The following is a 19,071-nucleotide window of genomic DNA, read 5'->3' on the forward strand; positions in this document are numbered from 1 at the left end:
TTAATACAGATAAAAGGTGGGGAGAAAAAGTGGGTGATTTTACTAGAAATTCAAAGTTCCGCGTTCTCTTTTGTCCGAGACCGGCGAAGCTATCGTTTGGGAAGTACTAAGTTAACCAATCTCCAGATTACACCTGTGTGTGAAGGAAGTAAATTCTGCCAACCAATTTTTCATGTATTAATACAACACACTTTGTATGATCTACTTCATTTCACGCATTATATAAGAGGTTTGCTCGTTTGTGTATTAGTAAATTTGATTAATTTTTAAAACTCTTAAACTATTTTAAGATAGCCTACTATTTATCCCTGTGGCTTTATTCACGTGGTTATCATAGAATATTTAGATAAAAAAAATGGATAGTCATTGCGATAAGAAAACTAAAGTTAATTTAATATTAAAGCTTCCCTGAAAGGTTCTGAAAGAACGTAAGTAGATAAATAATAGAAACGTTTGAAACATTTTTAAAGACCAGTTAAATATCTACAATGACTCAAGCTACTAAAAGTAATTTATTTCTCAATATTACAAATAAATAGTAGTTCCTTTTAATTTTTACATGATATTTATTTAAATGTTTACTTATCAATCTTATTTTACTTAATAATGAAAATACTATAAATGATAATTCATATTATATTGGGTTGTTAATTTAGTATCAAATTTTTGAACTATTTAATATAATTCAATTATATAAATACTTAATTAATACTGGGGTAACTATATATAGCTTATTTGAATTTAAAGTTAGTAATATGAATATAAAATATAATTAATGTTATATTTCGCTTATGCGCTTCATTTGTTTACGGAAAAAATGTATATTACGTAGTTTATTTTTTTAAAAATCACAATTACACTTCACATTTTTTTTGACGTGAAGACGTCTTCTAAATTGGAATAACAAGTTTTATAAGTAGAATATATATATAAAAAATATATAATAGCTTTTGAAACGTTATAATGTATAAACCAGCATTAGTATATTATAGTTTCGCATATATACAGATAAGAACGGCAAGCTTGCACAATTATAAAAAAATTGTATATATAAAGGTCACTTGGAGTAATACGCAAATTTCTCGAACGTTAGATTTTAGGTGACTGATCTAGTTTGAGAGCAGATATTGGACACACGCGTTAACCATTTCAAAAATAAAAATAAATTCAATTTGCGCAAATAAAAGTGAACTATGCAAACAAAAAGTTTGATAAATTTTAATAAAGTTTACGATGTGACAACTGTGAGACGAAATTACAAAGAATAGTGGGGAAAAAATTACAAAGTCGAGGTGTATAGAGAATTTATATAAATAGTTGGAATTGCAAGAAACGACTATTAGATAAAAAAAAGACAGCTTTTGAGGATTCCAAAGAGGTGCCCCTCACCTGTGACCAACGGACCGACTCTGTAGGTAGAGGAACAGAGACAAGATGGCGGATGTCTGCTGGCCTAGTACGAGTGCAGGAGTCGCCGATAGTGTTCAACCGCGGTCCAGTATGCGCTGAGGCTGTAACAGAAATAACATTGATATTGAACTTATATGTATTTATTCGGAAATATTGCCTTTCATTTAACTTCGTACGTGCATGACGTACTAGGAAGGGGGGGGGGGACCAAAAATAACCGGTACATAAAGTAATGTTGAGCACCATGTGCTTGAAACACCAGTTTTCGTCGCTAGGGCCTCTCCTGAGTCAATCTGCCAAGTGGTGTCAACCGAGAACGAAGCATGTGGTGTCTCTTTCCGTTATCTCTCTTTCTCTTTCTGTGTTTTGTGTGTCTATAGTGCATACGTGGCGCGAAAATTTTTTGTTTTTTGTTTTTTTACTCTCGGCAAGATCTCAGTGGAAACTTCAGTGCCACACGTTGTTCACGAGAATCAGACTTTTTTTTTTCGTGCCACGAGTGTACCAAAGACACAAGCACAGAACTGCTACGGCAGCCTACACGCAGCCAACACGCAGCCAGCACGCAGCCTACACGCAGCCTACACGCAGCCTACACGCAGCCTACACGCAGCCTACACGCAGCCTACACGCATCCTACATGCAGCCTACACGCAGCCTCCACGCAGCCTCCACGCATCCTCTACGCAGCATATACGCAGCCTACACGCAGCCTACACGCAGCCTACACGCAGCCTACACGCAGCCTACACGCAGCCTACACGCAGCCTACACGCAGCCTACACGCAGCCTACACGCAGCCTACACGCAGCCTACACGCAGCCTACACGCAGCCAGCACGCAGACTACACGCAGCCTACACGCAGCCTACACGCATCCTACACGCAGCCTACATGCAGCCTACACGCAGCCTACACGCAGCCTACACGCAGCCTACACGCAGCCTACACGCAGCCTACACGCAGCCTACACGCATCCTACACGCAGCCTACACGCAGCCTACACGCAGCCAACAAACAGCATACACGTGGCCTACACGCAGCCTACACGCAGCCTACACGCAGCCTACACGCAGCCTACACGCAGCCTACAAGCAGCCTACACGCAGCCTACACGCAGCCTACACGCAGCCTACACGCAGCCTACACGCATCCTACACGCATCCTACACGCATCCTACACGCATACTTCACGCAGCCTACACGCAGCCTACACGCAGCCAACACGCAGCATACACGTGGCCTACACGCAGCCTACACGCAGCCTACACGCAGCCTACACGCAGCCTACACGCAGCCTACACGCAGCCTACAGGCGGAAGACTCTCGCACAGCTCATGAAACATTCCCCTATTCGTGTGTAAGACACGGCCGCACCTTGGATGAAATTTAAAAAAAAATCAGTCTCCGTTGCCAGGAGACGATGACGATATCAACATTTCAATAGTGAAATTTAATCAATTATTAAAATTATTAAATTTCATTAATAGACAAACAAATGAAAACTATTCTTTATATCACACATATATAGACAGATCTTGAAATAGTTTGAAGTAACTTTAATTATAAAAACACGAATATATCTGTAGAAACATAGTTTTTGGACCAATGAAAATAAAAATAAAATACATTGTGCAAAGTTTAAAAATATTTGTTTCTCATACCGTAGCTGCAGGGAATGAACGAAGAGTACATATGTGGTCTCATATTGCCACATGTAACAACTATTTACATTTTCTTTCGCTTATGTTTACTACCTCGGTGGAGCATAGGATAGTTAGTTATATGACATTATTTTTGAATATTTTTCTTGATAATAATATTTAAAAATAATATTATTAGTAAAAGCATGTGCTTAAACAAGGACACAGATGTTATGTTATTATTTATAAACGTTAGTCTTATTACAGTGCTATGATTCTGATACTGGTTATTACAACAACCACTCTTAAGTCATACTCTAGTTAAGAGGTGAATTGACGTTACCCCTCTAAGACACAATAAAACAGTATATAAACTATTTATTTAGTTTATTGTTATGAACGTGAACTACACCAAAATTGATATTATTAAATATTGTATAGTTACAAGCATTGTTTAAGTTTTAATAATGGTGCGATGCAGCGAGTGATAGTTGCATTCGGCGCCGTGGCGCCTATGCCCTCTAGCCAATCAGGGCTAGCCATTTTAAAACTAAGTATTTTAAGATTTTTAATTAGTTAGGAAGTTCTGGTACCAAATATTAAGTGGCGTCACGGCAGTGCGATGTGCCGTATATTTGTGTGGCAAATAGCTGTCAACTTGATAGTATTAGTAGTATGTATGTAAAAGTATTTTCAGGGACAGGGTTCAGGGTGTGGTTTGTGGCGGTTTCTGCTGCCTTGGAACCTACATCTCCGATGACGTCACGGCAGCCATCTTGCATGGCCGTGACCTTGACGTTTGACCTTCATAATTTGCCAAAATTAGTCCAAATTTGCCTAAAATTCCTCATAATTCGCCAAAATTTCCATTTTTTTTTTGGAAAAATATTCCGCCAAAAAAAATGTCTCAAATTTTGAAAAATTAAAAATTTATCTTTTCGAGGGAAAAATTTCCGTGTTTGTCCTGAAAAATTCAAAAGTTAGGATTTTGAAAAACCTCAAAATACTTTTTGTCTTAGAAAGAACACATAATCCTAAAAGCGGCTTAAAAGTCCTAAAAGCTATCCGCTGTAAGCTTCTGACGTCATCTAGGAGTATGACGTCACCGTTGCAAATTCCGTTTCGACCACCATCTTGAAAATCTTTATTTATTATCCGATTTTAATGAAAAAAAAATTATAAATGAATGCAATTAATAAAATTATAATAAAACTAAATAAAATACATACATTTACGGCATGGAGCTCGGAGTCCTCGGTTCGAACCCGGCGAAGGCAAATAAAAAATGGCGACTGATCCTTCCTCTACAGAAGCCACTGGCAGACTGACCTCCCACCACTTATGTCCAGATAAATATCATCATCTTGTATAACGTCATGTCCGCCATCTTGAATTTCCGTAATTTTGTGTTAGAAAATCGGATTTTTTTTAAAAATCATTAAAAAAATTAATCAATCGAATTGAATAATAAAAATTTAATAAAATATAACTTAAAACCCACCGTTTCTCATATCATCACGGTCGCCATCTTGGATTATATAAATGTTGCATGTTTCGTTACGCTCGCCATCTTGGTTGAGTACAATTTCATCGTTACACATTTCGTTACGACCGCCATATTAGATTCTATTAATGTTGCATGTTTCGTTACGGCAGCCATCTTGAAAATACATAATTTCAATGCTAGAAATTCCAAAAAACTTTCAAAAAAATATTTAAAAAATTGCTTACTTCTTGGGTTTAGTTATTTAAACGATTTCGGTCCTCGGTTCGATTTACGGTGAGAGTAAACCAGTAATTTATTAATATATTAAAAATAGTCTCAATAATAAAGTAATAAAAAGTCTTACACCACACCCGACATTTTGAATTGTCACCACTGTATCAACTATCGTTATGGACACCATCTTGAAAATCTTTATTTATTATCCAATTAAATGTAAAATAGTTTAAAATTCATCAAAAAAATAACTTATTAGAATACTGATTGATTAGATAGATTCTCGTTCTTGATTCGAAACCAGTAAGAGCAAAAATAAAACTCATCATATCCTTCCTCCACGGAAGCCACCTACAGACTGGCCTCCCTCCACCAGTACCAAGGTATATATCATCAGCTGGTATGACGTAAGGTCGGTCATATTGTTTTCGTCTGCTGGAGGCCACTACCATCTTTTCAGCTACTAAGACTGTGCGACCATCATGCTAATATAATTTTTACATGGTAGAGTACAGTAATCAATTATTATTACTGAGGCGCACGCCATCTTCAAATTTGGACACCATCTTGAAATTGTGTTATTATTTAGCTAGGGATTCGGGAAAAAATCCAAAATTCATCAACTAAATTGGTAATAAATATACTGATTGATTCGAGCGATTCCCGTCCTTGGTTCGAGCCTTAGGCGAAGCAAAACCTCTTAATTTTATGTAAAAAATATGAATTTCAATAAATAATGATCAAAGTCCTAAAAGAAGCATAGTTTCCGAATCAACCATCATCCTATAAGCCATTACGACCACCATCTTGGATATTTGTATTTATTGACCTAGAAATTCGGGAAAGATTCCAAAGTTCACCGAAAAATTAATAATTACGTAATTTACATATTGAATCTATGGATTCCTGTAATCGGTTAAATTAAATCCTACACAAATATGGGTTTCGTTTTCGTGAATACGTATAAATATTCCGTAATTTACCTGAGAAATTTTTTTGAGTTTTTAAAAAAAAAAATTCCCTGGGAGAATTTTATGAGAGTGAAGCGAACAATCCCGAACCCTTGCTCATTCTGTTTGCTCTTTCGTTGCCGACGGTATACATCATCGAACCGAACACTTTTATGCGCCATTCCCGCGCCGAAAGAGTCGGGGCCAGTGCAAACATTTGCTCTGGTTCGCTAGTGTTTACCAGGGCCCACAGTAAACAGCCTGGCAGTCCGTCCCGAAGACTCGACGCGGCACTTGGCCGCCTGCCACACGTCACGAATGAACCTGTTTTCAAACATTTAAACCACTATTTTGGACGTACCTAAAATACTGGTTTTTTTCATTGCACGTCACAGTGAAAAACCGAGAAAATGGTCAAAGAAACACAAACAACTACAAACATTCCAAATTCAGCCGATGAGAAATATCAAATGTGTAAGAAAGCTAGAGAATTTTGTGGAAGGAATTAGTCAGAACATAATATCACAGGAATGATAAACACAGTGGCCTTTCGCTGTGCTGTTTCTGTATTCACTTTTTTTTTTTTTTTTTTTTTTTTTTTAGCCGTCTCGTTGTTGTCAGCGTTCAAATGTGATATTGTTCTGAATAATTGCTCCCACGGAATTCTCTGCGCTATACTTTGAACGTATGATGTCAGTTGATATTGTACTGTTCCACGTGTGATTGTGTATTCGCCTTTCCTTGTCCATTTTTTTTGATTTTTTTTCCCTGTGGGATATACAGTGAAAACCAGCAACGCCATTTAAATCTATCATTAACAAAGCGATAATCATTAAAAAAAACGTATAGGTATTGCGATAAAAAGTGCGCGTTATTGCTTCGTTTGTGTTCACCTGAAAAATATTCCACGTTGTTTGGAAAGAAGCAGAAATTCATGCCATGTACTCTGGAATTGCGTTCTCAATAAAATGAGAGTTCTGAACCCCCCTCCTCCCCCCTCCGACTGGAAGGTAAAATGAGGCAGGGGCCGATGGATAAAAGTCACCAACGTTTATCCGAGCCGGTGTGTGGGGTTAGTTATTGGTAACAGGAAACCAGGCAGATTTCGCCCGTGTAACGAACTGTGTAGTTAAGAGTTTGGATGCCGGAATCACAACAGCGCGTTTACCAATCGCGCTCGACTCATCTGTGACGCCAGAGTGACGAGATGCGCGGGGCGTGACAGACTTTCCAATCATATATTTCTTACCCCGCCGAGTCGTAGGGGTGACGTTATTGAAATACATGTCCTAATTTCGTCTTTGAATGATGGTAAGACAGATGCCCTTGTAACACTATAACTATTCCTATAGTTTTAAAAGGTTTATTTGCTAAAACTATATATAAAATATTTGAAATGTATTCAGGCACAGTGTATTTTATTAATAAAGGTTAAATTTAACTAAAACGTATTTTTCAAACATGTCGATTAAAAAATCTTGTAAAAATTTATCCCGCATGGGTGCTACACATGTAATAGTACCACTGTAAAAAATTAGACTAATATTCCGGACCTTTCAAAGAAGATTTAACCATAAGTATATGAAATTTGTTTTTGTTTGTAATTTCAGATAAATGCATCTACGTCGAAAATACAACATATTTTCACTTCAGAGTTGTGTGTTTCGTTCTAAGCAAATGCGAACACACACGCGATGGACAAAAAAAGAGGGTTCTTACTAGACTCAACCAGTTTTTGAATATTTTGTTAATATACCAAGAGTATTCTTTTGTGTTTGTGTTAAAAGATAGTGAACGCAGTGTATGTACATTTACGAAGTTAGCCGTGAATTTAAGAAGCCCCCTGGATAATTTATAACCGTCGTGCTTTGATAATTGAAGGTGAAAATTGTTAACAGTGGATATACAGTTTTAATCTTGTCATTTATTATTGTTTGTTGCGCGGGTGAAAAATCGCACGTTCACAATCATGAGAATTTTTCTCTCTTGTCGCCACGCCTAATTCGAATTGCGTCCGTCTCACTGTTTCCAGCACGAGATTAAGTGGCGCAGCGGTAAGACACTGGAGTCTCGTTTCTGGAGGATCATTGGTTCGAGTCACTGGCTGAGAAACTTGAGTTCTGCTCGCCACGGTTTATGGAAATCACGCTAATAAATTGATATAATATGTATTTGTTTATTTATTCATTCCAAAAACCCAGCCCTTGGCTGTTTTATAATTGGTTTGTGATAAAACAAAAAAAAAAAAACGCTATGAATAAAAAATTAAATATATGATTAGCTACGCACTGAAAAACTACCATTAAACGAAGAATATATATATAGCTATACATGAGAAAACAGTTCAGTAAAAAAAATTAATAGTTCTTTAATTAAACTGTTCTGCAGTAGGAAAGACATATTTTTTTCTAGAACGAGACAAGTGAAATATTTTTTTGGCTTGCCCGGTAGATCATTCCATAATTCACACGCCATGTAACGATGAAAGAGTGTTCGTGAACTGATATATGAATTTTGTGTACCTGAAACGATTTCGTATTTCTCGTGTTGTTATGATGAACGTAATTTAAGTCGATAAGATTATCTGTTTGATATTGCAGAGCATTTTTGTCTATTACTCATTTCAACTGAGTTAGGCCTATGCAGTTGTTTTCAAATCATTTTACCTTGATTGGTACCTTTGTGTTTTTCCGTTTTCAGTTATCTCACATTCATCGAGACAAGGTAATTATTCGATTTTTTTGTTATTAGTTATCGAAATAGATTGTGGTACTAGCGTCATACACAACTGACTACCTCTTTAATTTTGTTTTATTTCAGATAACTACCTCGATGAAGTATGAGATGTTGAATGTCCGTATTCATTAAGTGTCAAAGAAAGTATTGATCAAGTGAAAATATCAAAAATTCATACAGTAGAACTCAGAGATATGAGATACATAGTTAACTGTATTCGTGTGACATCCATCAATGTGTAAATGGTTTTAGATCGACATGTATGAGAGAAAAAAGTTTCATGCAAATTTAACGTTAATTCCGAAAAGTCTTTTTTTGCGTGAACACATTTAAAAGAGTTCACAAAATATAAATAAACTAAACAAAACCTCTAAAAATATACGAAAAAAAATAATATTACATATGCACTAGTCAAACCATCATTATAAAACAAAATTCTGACACGCAACTGGACTCTTAACAAACAATTTAGTCAATTTATACTATCACTAGATGATTTCATTAACTTAAGTTCATTTTCTTGGTTTCTTTTTTTGTGTGATTCGTAATGGATACAAAATAAAATTTCTAATGTATATCTCTTTTTCAGTTTTGCTCTGAGCTTCAGCTGGCAAACAAATTAACCGAATACTTGTTTTTAATTCACATATGTAGTAAGAAGTTTTACCATAGTAGAGCTTTTATTAATTATTTATATAATGATATCTTTTACTGTTAAATAAAAAAAACACAGCAAAGATGTAAAAAATTTTAGGTGTAAAAAAATACCAGGTGGAAATTTTAATTTTAATTTTACAAAATGGTTTTAAAATTTTATTTGATGAATTATAGAAACACATATAGAGCAGCGTAATTTTACACAGACAGAAAGGGTGTTATTTTACATTATGTTATACGTGAGTAAAATTACACAGTAAAATTACTCGTCCGAACCTTGTGAAATTACGCATTCAATGTATATGTGATTTATAATGCTAATAGTTAAATTACCTGTCAGCGAGTGTAAAATTACACCTACAGACACGTTACAGACGCGTTGGTTTCTGCGGCTATCGGTGACGGGATTTGAAACCCGCGGTCAGCTTCGCCCCCACAGACCCTCCAATGAGATACGGAGTTGCAGTTGACCCAATTAGCGCGCGGCCCTTCCAGCTAGCACAACAGTTGACACAGACAACATCGCAACTGTTGTTCTCCGTGGTTGGTCCGACAAGTCGCTCCCCACTGAATAGCTCTTCCCTCCCCCCCTCAATCTTCTTGCCCAGGGCTGTGTGAGGAGTCTGTAAAGTGGGTTTCTGTTCTCAAGTAGAAGCCAAGCGGTTAGCAAAACAGACCACAGATCCACCAAGGCTAAATTCTGGATGATGTTCAAAGAGATCGCTGGCAAGACTTGTGAAAATGGATCAATGATTGAACATTTTCAAACGATGACAACAACGTATAAGCAAGTAATTCGCATTTTATTTCACTACAAAAAAAAAACTCCCTAACGTTTTACCTTCATGAGAGGACATATTGCATGAAGTTATCTTCTTGCTAAATCCAATGGTTGCGTAACAGTTGCATTTAACTTCAAATGAACCGTGGCGGCAGAATATGTTCCTCATTTGCTGGTCAAAGGTGAAGGTTTAAAAAAAAAAAATAACAACCTATGTTTGTGTATTCTACAAATGAAATTAAATTCTAGTAAAAATCACAACACTTCAGAAAACAAGAACCAAACATAGTGATTTCATGGCTTACTTAAAACTCTCGTTAGTTCAGTGATCAGACTGCTGTGTTTTTAAGACAACTAAGCAAGTCATTTTGCTAATTGCCTGTTGTCTTCAAGCGCAGACATTTTAAGACTTGGATAACCTGTATTTCGTTCAACAACTTAGTTTATGCTTTTATTAAAATCGGTTTAGTCCACCTCAGGGTGTAAAAAAACACGAAGCCCAATTAAAAAGTTGCAAAAATTACACAAGCGAAATGTGTCGTTGAATGAATGCACGAAATGTTTGGCTCTGTAGTAATATCCTACCGGATAACTTATAGTTTACTTTAAAATTATCGGATTTTATAAAGTCAAGAAATACCGTTGCATACGGTGGGTTTATTATTCCTTTTAAGAACCTTATTCTTGAAACGATATCCTACCCCCCCCCCCCCCAACTTTCTTCATTTTGACAGACTAGCACCGCTTTCCTTGAAGAGGCGCATGCATAGGTAATACAGAGGAAATGAAATACTTGAAATGGGAACAGTACAATACTTCGGACCAAGGTGCACTTAAGGGGCCCGCGTAGCCAGTGGTTTATTTGTGTTAGCGAGGCGGGATTATAAGTGCGACTCCCACCGGGGCTTCTAGCGCGGTATCGCCTTTAAGCACAAGGCTCTGAACTGACGCGCAGTCTTCTCGTCGTGCATGGGAAATTAGTTATATATTAAAGCGGAAACCATAGCATTATTCGGCAGATAAAGTAAGAAAAAAGGTACAATGCAAGTCATGTGAGAGCTTTCAATAATCTCTACCGAGTAGTTTTGTTCTCAAACACTACCCTGAAAACAAGCGTTTTAACCATTTTCAATCTTATGAAATTACAGTTTGAAAATGAAATACTGAAATAGAACCACTTATCGACCCTCAGCTTGTTATTAAATGCTTTTCGCGAACGGACACCACTCGGATATCTTGAGCAGTTTACAATTCGCTTTGTTTCTTCTGAAGCCTCTGTACATCGTGTATGTGCCCAGGTAGTTGGGGGCCTTGATGCAGCGACAGGTAAGCTATCGCATTACCGGAGCCCCGATTATTAAGCGTGTTGTTTTCACTTTAGGCTGGGCTCAATACGCAGAGCCAATATAATGCCCCCATTGGCCGCTACTACGCCTGAGAATTTGTTAGTTACTGGGTGAAGGAAGAGCTTCTACTTACTGACTATAAAAAAAGTTCGTAACAAAACTTGTTGGAAATGGAACATCGACTTACGTGCACGAGACAGGTAGACACTGTTGTACCCCGGGAACAAGCACTAGAAACCACTATGAGACGGAAACCAGATGGCAACTACAAGAGGACGAAAACAAGGCGGGGACCTCCAGCAGCCGAATTCGAAACGATGGCCTCCCAAAATTTCCTGTAAACCAAAATCACGGATACAATATATAGGTCTGAGTCAAGCTCATACAACATATAGCGGCCGTGATTACATCTAAGATGTTGGTCGAGTATATTATGTATAAAATAAAAATAATAATTTTATTAAAAAAGCATAAAGATATTGTTTGACCTACTTGTTATAAAAATAATTAAAACTAAAACTTTTACCCCTAGTTTGAGCCCAGGCGAGAAAGCATGTATTCTCATATACAGGATAATAAAAAAATTAATATTATAAAAATATTTAAATAAAAAACCCACACTTATGTCCCGGATTTTGGAAGAACTGTGTTAGTCTCTCGATGGGTTATTCAAATAGGTTATAAAGATTAAGATTTACATCGATGTCAGAATCACTGCTGTAGTCATTAACAAATTAAGAGTAAATCATATCCTTATGACGATCACAATTTTTATCTTTTCATCAGTTTGATCCTTGAAGATTTGGTAATATATAAATGCACTAGGTTATATTTTGTGGCTTTATAACGAAAGAGGTGAAGCGAAAAGCTTGAATGCAAATATCAAGAAGAGTAAAGATAAAGCAAGGTGTACATTTCAAATTTCATTATTAGTGCTAAGAATCTAAAGATTGAATAGAGGAACATCCCATCAAATGAATATAAAGGCAACGAACGCACCAAAGCTACTGATAAAGGCCTCTACAGCAAATTTTAATAAAGCAAATCCTTTCGCCTTGGATATTTAAAAAAAAGTGAAGCATTTATTCACAATTCCTTTTTTGAATTTATAGAACATTGCAAATAAATTTATTTATATAAGCAGTCAATATATGTTTTTAATGTTTAAGGTCAATTCTGAGAAGGTTAAAAGCAATTTATTTGCATCGTTCCGTTATTAAATTCCAGCCTCTCTTTTGATTAACCTAATTAAATTTTCCCCCCCGCTAAGGCAAAATTAAAAACTTGATTTAGACCAGGCATTAACGAAAGCGAATTATTAACACACGGCATTTTACTGCCATAAAGGAAGACGCAGTGAGAGATAGTTTTAATAGCAACACCCACAACTTTGACCTTTACCAAGCATGTAAAATGATGTCAAGGATGAATTAATTTATAAAACTGTAGTATAACATAGTGTAGTGATGTATTGTATTTTAAAAATAAAATAATGAGCTAATTTGGTCGTGTATACATTTGTATTGAAGTAAATTGTAATTTTGTGGATTAATTTTGACATGAATTAAAAAGTATTACATATCATATTTTATATATATATATAATTATTACAAGTTTATAATTTTAAAAATTAAGGTTTTCTTTAAAATCACAGTTTAAATTTCACTCGTTTTTTTTGTCTCACCTGTCATATAGTGTATTAGTTAAATGGTTAACTATATGCCTATAGCTTAAATTGTTTATTAAATTTAAATGTTGATTATTGTTTGGGAATTCTTTAAAGGTAATCACTGCATAATTTTACGCAAAACTAATAATGCTGTCATAAATCTGGTTGCAGTAAACTATAACTGATGGCATGCAATAAGTTTCAAAACTGTTGTTGAATGTACTAATTGAAATCGATTATTATATCTATTTCGTAGGCTCTCGTATTCAGTCATTATCAACTTCGTGTCTTCTGCATTGAGGCCATGTCGGTATGATTGATGTACAGTGTTAATATGATGACATTGATCACAGCCGTGGGGTGATTGGACTATGTAGGTGGCTATGATTGGAGGATGTTCTGGCTAATCAGGATGTATCTGCTATATATATGCAGCAGCGTTGACAATGGCTAATTATTTATGGTGATCGTTTAGGTTTATGGGGAAATACAGAACATAAAACATTTCTTTATCCATACCCTTCTTCTCTGTTGGTATTAGTGGGGTGATTTTTATGTCTACGGCTTCTCTTGTTTAACATTGATTATAGTTGTAAATATTTACAATATATTGAGCTTAGTCAAATAGAATTTTATGTCCGGTTTCATTGAAGTTATCTGATTTGGTTGAGCAGTTTAAGTTTTATTTATTTGCTAGTTTTTTTTATAAATAGAGCACCTTCTGTCGGTTTGTCTTGCATCTGTGTACCCATCATTGTTCCTTCAAAAATTACAACAATGTAGTGGTTAACTTGGTTTTATCACAAGTTAATCTTAAATAATTTGGATTAGTACACAAAACTAATCTATGTTCATTACAAATGTTGGCACCCTAGCTTATCCTGTGAAATTAAAAAAAGCTGTGGAGTTTATTCAAATTTTTTTCATGAAGTATTACAGATTTTTGCATCCCAACTTGGTGCTGAATATAAGTAGTAGTACATATAGGATTATTACGTATCCATAATGTTTAATCTTCAGAATATAAATATTAAACTTTCATTATTGACCCTTTGTTAAGTTTAATTTAAATAACGTTTAAAATATTTAATTGTGCTATTTTCCTCTGAAGTCAAATAAGATTCATATTTAGTCGTTATCACGTGCTGCCTGAGTTAAAAAAAAATAAACTTACACTACAACATTTTTGTTTAGATAACTAACATACATTTCGAGGTCAAACTGGTAACATTCAGGTCTTCGTTACACGACTCTTTGAACCACTTCATTGAAATATGTTTAACTCAGCAATATGTTAAATTTGTTCTGAGCATGTGTCAATCACGGCTATTTTGCGTTCAAACAAATCAGGTTTTCCAAGTACTTCTGAACCATATATATCTTATGTTTTCTTGTAATCGGCTTTTTTAACGTCGACAGATCACAGCTTTGAACAAAATGGCCAAATGCGAGTTCTCTAGCTACAGAAAACTCAAAAGATAAATAAAAATAAATATATAAAGGATTTGTTTTGTACAAGTTAAGAACAATACAGAATATTTCTGTGGGTGTAATTGCTTTTAAGCACGCAATTTAATAATCATCCTAATAAACACGGAAAATCTAATTATAAGTTGCAACGGATTTGATCTGTAAACGATCGCTTCCCGAGTACCCTGGCAAAACACTTTCTTCTCAATCAAGTAAACGTTTTGAAATATGGCTACGTAAAAATATTCACTTAAAGGGCGTGTTTGTGTTAGTGAGGCGGGATGATAAGTGCGACGCTCGCTGGTGTTTCTAGTGCGGTATAGCCTCTAAAAGCGCAAGGCTCATAACAAGCTTGCAGTCTTATAGTCGTGCATGTATTATACATATATGAGCGGCGAGTGCTTACAAGAATCTGTACCGGGTATTTCATGCCTAAAACTGATTCTGGAAACATTTTTAAAGCTATTTTACTTCTGTAAATATAGAGTTACAAAACGAAATAGGTTAACAGAACTAATCATCCGGCCTGTACGTAATCTTAAAACCTTTTTTTCTTTGTAAACAGGCAAAACTCGGATATCACGAACAGTTATTGAAATCTCGTGGTTTTTCCTGAAGCTCTCAAAACAAATTATTACGTATCCATAGTGTTTGATCTTCAGAATATAAATATTAAACATTCATTACGAACACTTTTGTTTTTTAATATCATTTAATTAACGTTTAAAATATTGAAATGTGCTATTTTTCACTGAAGCCAAATCATATTCATTTTTAGTTATTATCACGTGCTGCCTAAATAAAAAAAGGTAACACTACATAATTTTTTTTTTAGATACCTAACATATATTTCGAGGTCAAACTGGTAACATTCACGACTTCGTTACACGACACTACTAATAATAATCACGGCTTTTTTGCGTTCAAACAAAACAGGTTTTCCAAGTACTTCTGAACCATATATATCGTATGTTTTCTTGTAATCGGCTTTTTTAACGTCGACAGATCACAGCTTTGAACAAAAAGGCCAAATGCGAGTTCTCTAGCTACAGAAAACTTAGAACCACTTCATTGAAATATGTTTTTACTCAGCAATAGGTTAAATTGTTAATTGTGCCGTATAATCGCGCTCTAGGAAAATCTCAGGAACTGTTCAGCACGTCGCTTGGGTTAGGCTCATACTATCGGACCAGAAAATATAAACCTTTTTCTGTAGTTTCTGCGCAGGATTCAGCCAGATTGGACTGTCCTATTTTGTTTGCGCTTAGTCATCTGAATTCGCTACATTATGTGCTTTTGGTGTTGTGATTAATTTATATTAAACATGGTTTTACTGTAATCGGTCCGGACTTGAATACACTTTGTCTTATTGTTACTAGTGTTAATTTCGTCTTGTGAATACGTGTGTTATGAAACACTTTAGAATGCGTGGCTAAATAAATTGTTGTGTGTTTTTTTATCACGATGCCACCGATATTATCGACGGTGAAGGGGAAGAAACTGCATTCGCAAGCCCGTGAAAGAATTTATAATGTATTGTCATTCATGGAGAATGAAGATAAAATATAGAACCATCTATTCCAAAAGAAAAGGCACAGTTGAGGACAGCTGCAGCTACTGGCGTGTCTCGTAGCGCAGTGCAGAGAATTAAAGTAGAAGCAAAAACGTTGAGCATCGGAGAAGGATGTTCTTTCGTTACACCTGATAAGAAGAGACAGAAGACATGTAAATACGACCTAGATAATTTTGACCAAGCAGTACTTCGCAGAACTGTATATAATTTTTATGTAACTGAAAAATGTGTCCCCACAGTGGAAAAAATACGAATAAAACTGCAACATGACATTAATTTCCAAGGTTGCAATGCAACTTTACGGAAAATTTTAAAAAAGTTTGGTTTTCGGTGGCGAAAAACTAAGTCGCAACGTCTCATTTTGATTGAAAAGTCTGATATACGACAGAAGCGAATCGAGTATTTGAGAAATATACGACGTTTCAGAAACGAAAATCGTAATATTGTGTACATGGACGAGTCTTTTGTTTTGTCGTCCAATGTGCAACAAAAATCCTAGAGTGATGACTCGACCCACGGCCTGTTGACACCTGTTTCTAAAGGACAAAGACTAATAATGGTTCATGCTGGCGGTGAAAATGGTTTGTCCCTAATGCCTTAGTGATGTGGAAATCTCAACAGGCTACAGGAGACTACCATCACAATATGAATCAACAAAACTACGAAAAGTGGGTAAAAGAAAAACTTATACCTAATATTCCTGCTAATACTGTTGTTGTTCTAGACAATGCATCGTATCACAACGTCAAAATAAATAAGTCGCCAACATCTAACTCGACTAAACACGACATGCAACAGTGGTTGCGAGAGCATGGTATTCCTTTTGCAGATGACATGCTCAAGCCAACACTTTACGCAATTATTAAGCAGCATAAGCCGAAGCAAACCCTTTATTCAGTAGATGAAATTTTAAAATGTTACGGGCATACAACACTGCGTTTGCCACCATATCACCCTGACTTAAATCCCATCGAAAATATATGGGCAAAAGTGAAAGGCAAAGTGGCATCGCACAATGTAACCTGTAATTTACGAGACGTAGAACAGCTCTGCGAAGAAACATTTAATAGCATGGGGGCAGACGACTGGAGACCATACTGCGAGCACGTGAAAAAACTTGAAAACGAGTACTACGACCGGGATGCACATTTCGACATAGAAATTGATCCCATTATTATTAACCTAGGAGGTGTGGACAGTGACAGCGGCAGTGGTAGTGGTGATGACGACTGTAATACGGGTTATTCAAGTGACGAAATGGAAGGCATCGCCCCATTACCAGCGAGCAGCGAATAAGTCAGATGAGAAGTCAATGTTTTTAGTTACAATATAGACTCGATGGTTGCCTCCCCACCTTGTTCCCTCCCTCCTTTGTCGCACCCCCACTACTGTAAATCTGTGACGTGTACCAAGCTTCTAGATATCCTGCGGCTACTATACCTCAGCTCGTCAGTTGAGCCGCGCGGAGGTCTGACTTCCTAGCAGTGTTGTGTGTATAGCGCGCGTGAAACGAACACCCAATCATCCCGGCGCAGCTTCCAAAGACGACGCGACGGCAGCGGCGTCTCTCCTCTCGCTGCTCGTATTACGTCTCTTTACGACCCGGGGAAAAAAAAACGTTTCAAGAGGCCCTTTGCCATTCAATTCTGGGAAACTCCCGTCATGCCTTCTTTGTTTTATACCTCCCGCCGAAACACCCGAGCATAAAATTGAAACCAGATAAACATAACACGACGCTCTCCAGCTCCGCCAGTTATTTTTCTCATTCAGGTTTCGCGCTCTAAAAAAAACGCTTTTTTATTATTTTTTTTTCCTTCTTGGCGGGCGAGGCACTCAACAATATTTTGTTACAAACCCACCCTCAGTATATCGGCAAAGAAGCAAAATCTTCCTCCCGCTGTTAATACAGAATTTTTTTTTATTTGAACACAAAGAAAAGTTTGCTTGTAAATAGCACATGTTGTTTAACTAAGAAATATGTTCCGCGGCAAAGAGGGTAACTTGCGGTTAAAATTAATTAACATGAAATAAAAGCAATTAACGGTCTAGCAGCGTTCCGTGCAAAACCAGATACACTCTTAGAAATTACAGTAAGTTTACGGATTTTTAAACGAAGAATTTGGCTCAGATAAAAGGAAAAGTTATTCGTAAATTAAAATAACTGAATGTTCGTTGAAACTAACCCGTATTTTTTACTTTTCATTTGTATACTTCGTTTTTAAAAAAAAGGTAGAAAACACACGTGGACAAAAGAAGAGATTTCTTACTGCAGACTTCATCATTTTCTGAATGTTTTGCTAATAAACCAAGGGATTTAATTTCAAATTAGATTGCCTCAGTTAAAATCAGTGTCAACCCCTTGGTGAGTGAAATCAGTAAGAACGCTCTTCTTTTGTCCAAGTGTGCGATTTTATTTTTCCTAGCCTAAGTTAATCTAAGTGTGTGTGGGAGGGGATCCAGGTTAGGGGAGGACCTAAGTGTGTCTCAGGCCGAAGCCTATACACTCTACCATGCGGGGTTTTAACCATGTAGAACAAGGGCGCGTGCATCGTGTGCTTACATGGGATTTATTGGCCAGCCATGGCTGCGATTGGCGCCTTGGCTAACGACCATTTGGTTGCCTAGCCTAAAGCTAACTAAAGTGACCCAGGTAAAACCTGCATAGACACAGAGAAAACCCTGGGCCGGGTCATGCGGGGATCAATTATCATGCATTAAAGCAAGCAAGAAAACTACTGTACAAGAGGGAAAAAGGTCCAGATAAGAAGAGTTGAGCGGGGCAGAAAGATTCAACCATGCAGGGTTGATCGCTTGGGCCTTGAGGCCCGCATTATTTGTTGGGCACACCTGGGTTATTGTTACCAGGGACACTAGCGCCCTCAGGGGCGGGCGACTTCACTCGTCAGCCCAGCCCAGCTGCCCAGGCAGCCAGTAAAAAGGTTTGGGGCTGCTGTAAATATTCCCTTCCCCTAGCGCCGGAGCCACGGCTAGGTCAGCGGGACATTCTCGGTTATAGCAATGTTCGCAGCGGCAGAAGGCGGCAAGGCAAGCCACTATGTTTGCGGTGAATCGAATATATACATACTGCAACATCTGTAATATTTTACTGGCCTGAATA

The sequence above is a fragment of the Bacillus rossius genome, chromosome 14 (genome assembly GCF_032445375.1).
Source record: "Bacillus rossius redtenbacheri isolate Brsri chromosome 14, Brsri_v3, whole genome shotgun sequence".
Lineage (NCBI taxonomy): Eukaryota > Metazoa > Arthropoda > Insecta > Phasmatodea > Bacillidae > Bacillus > Bacillus rossius.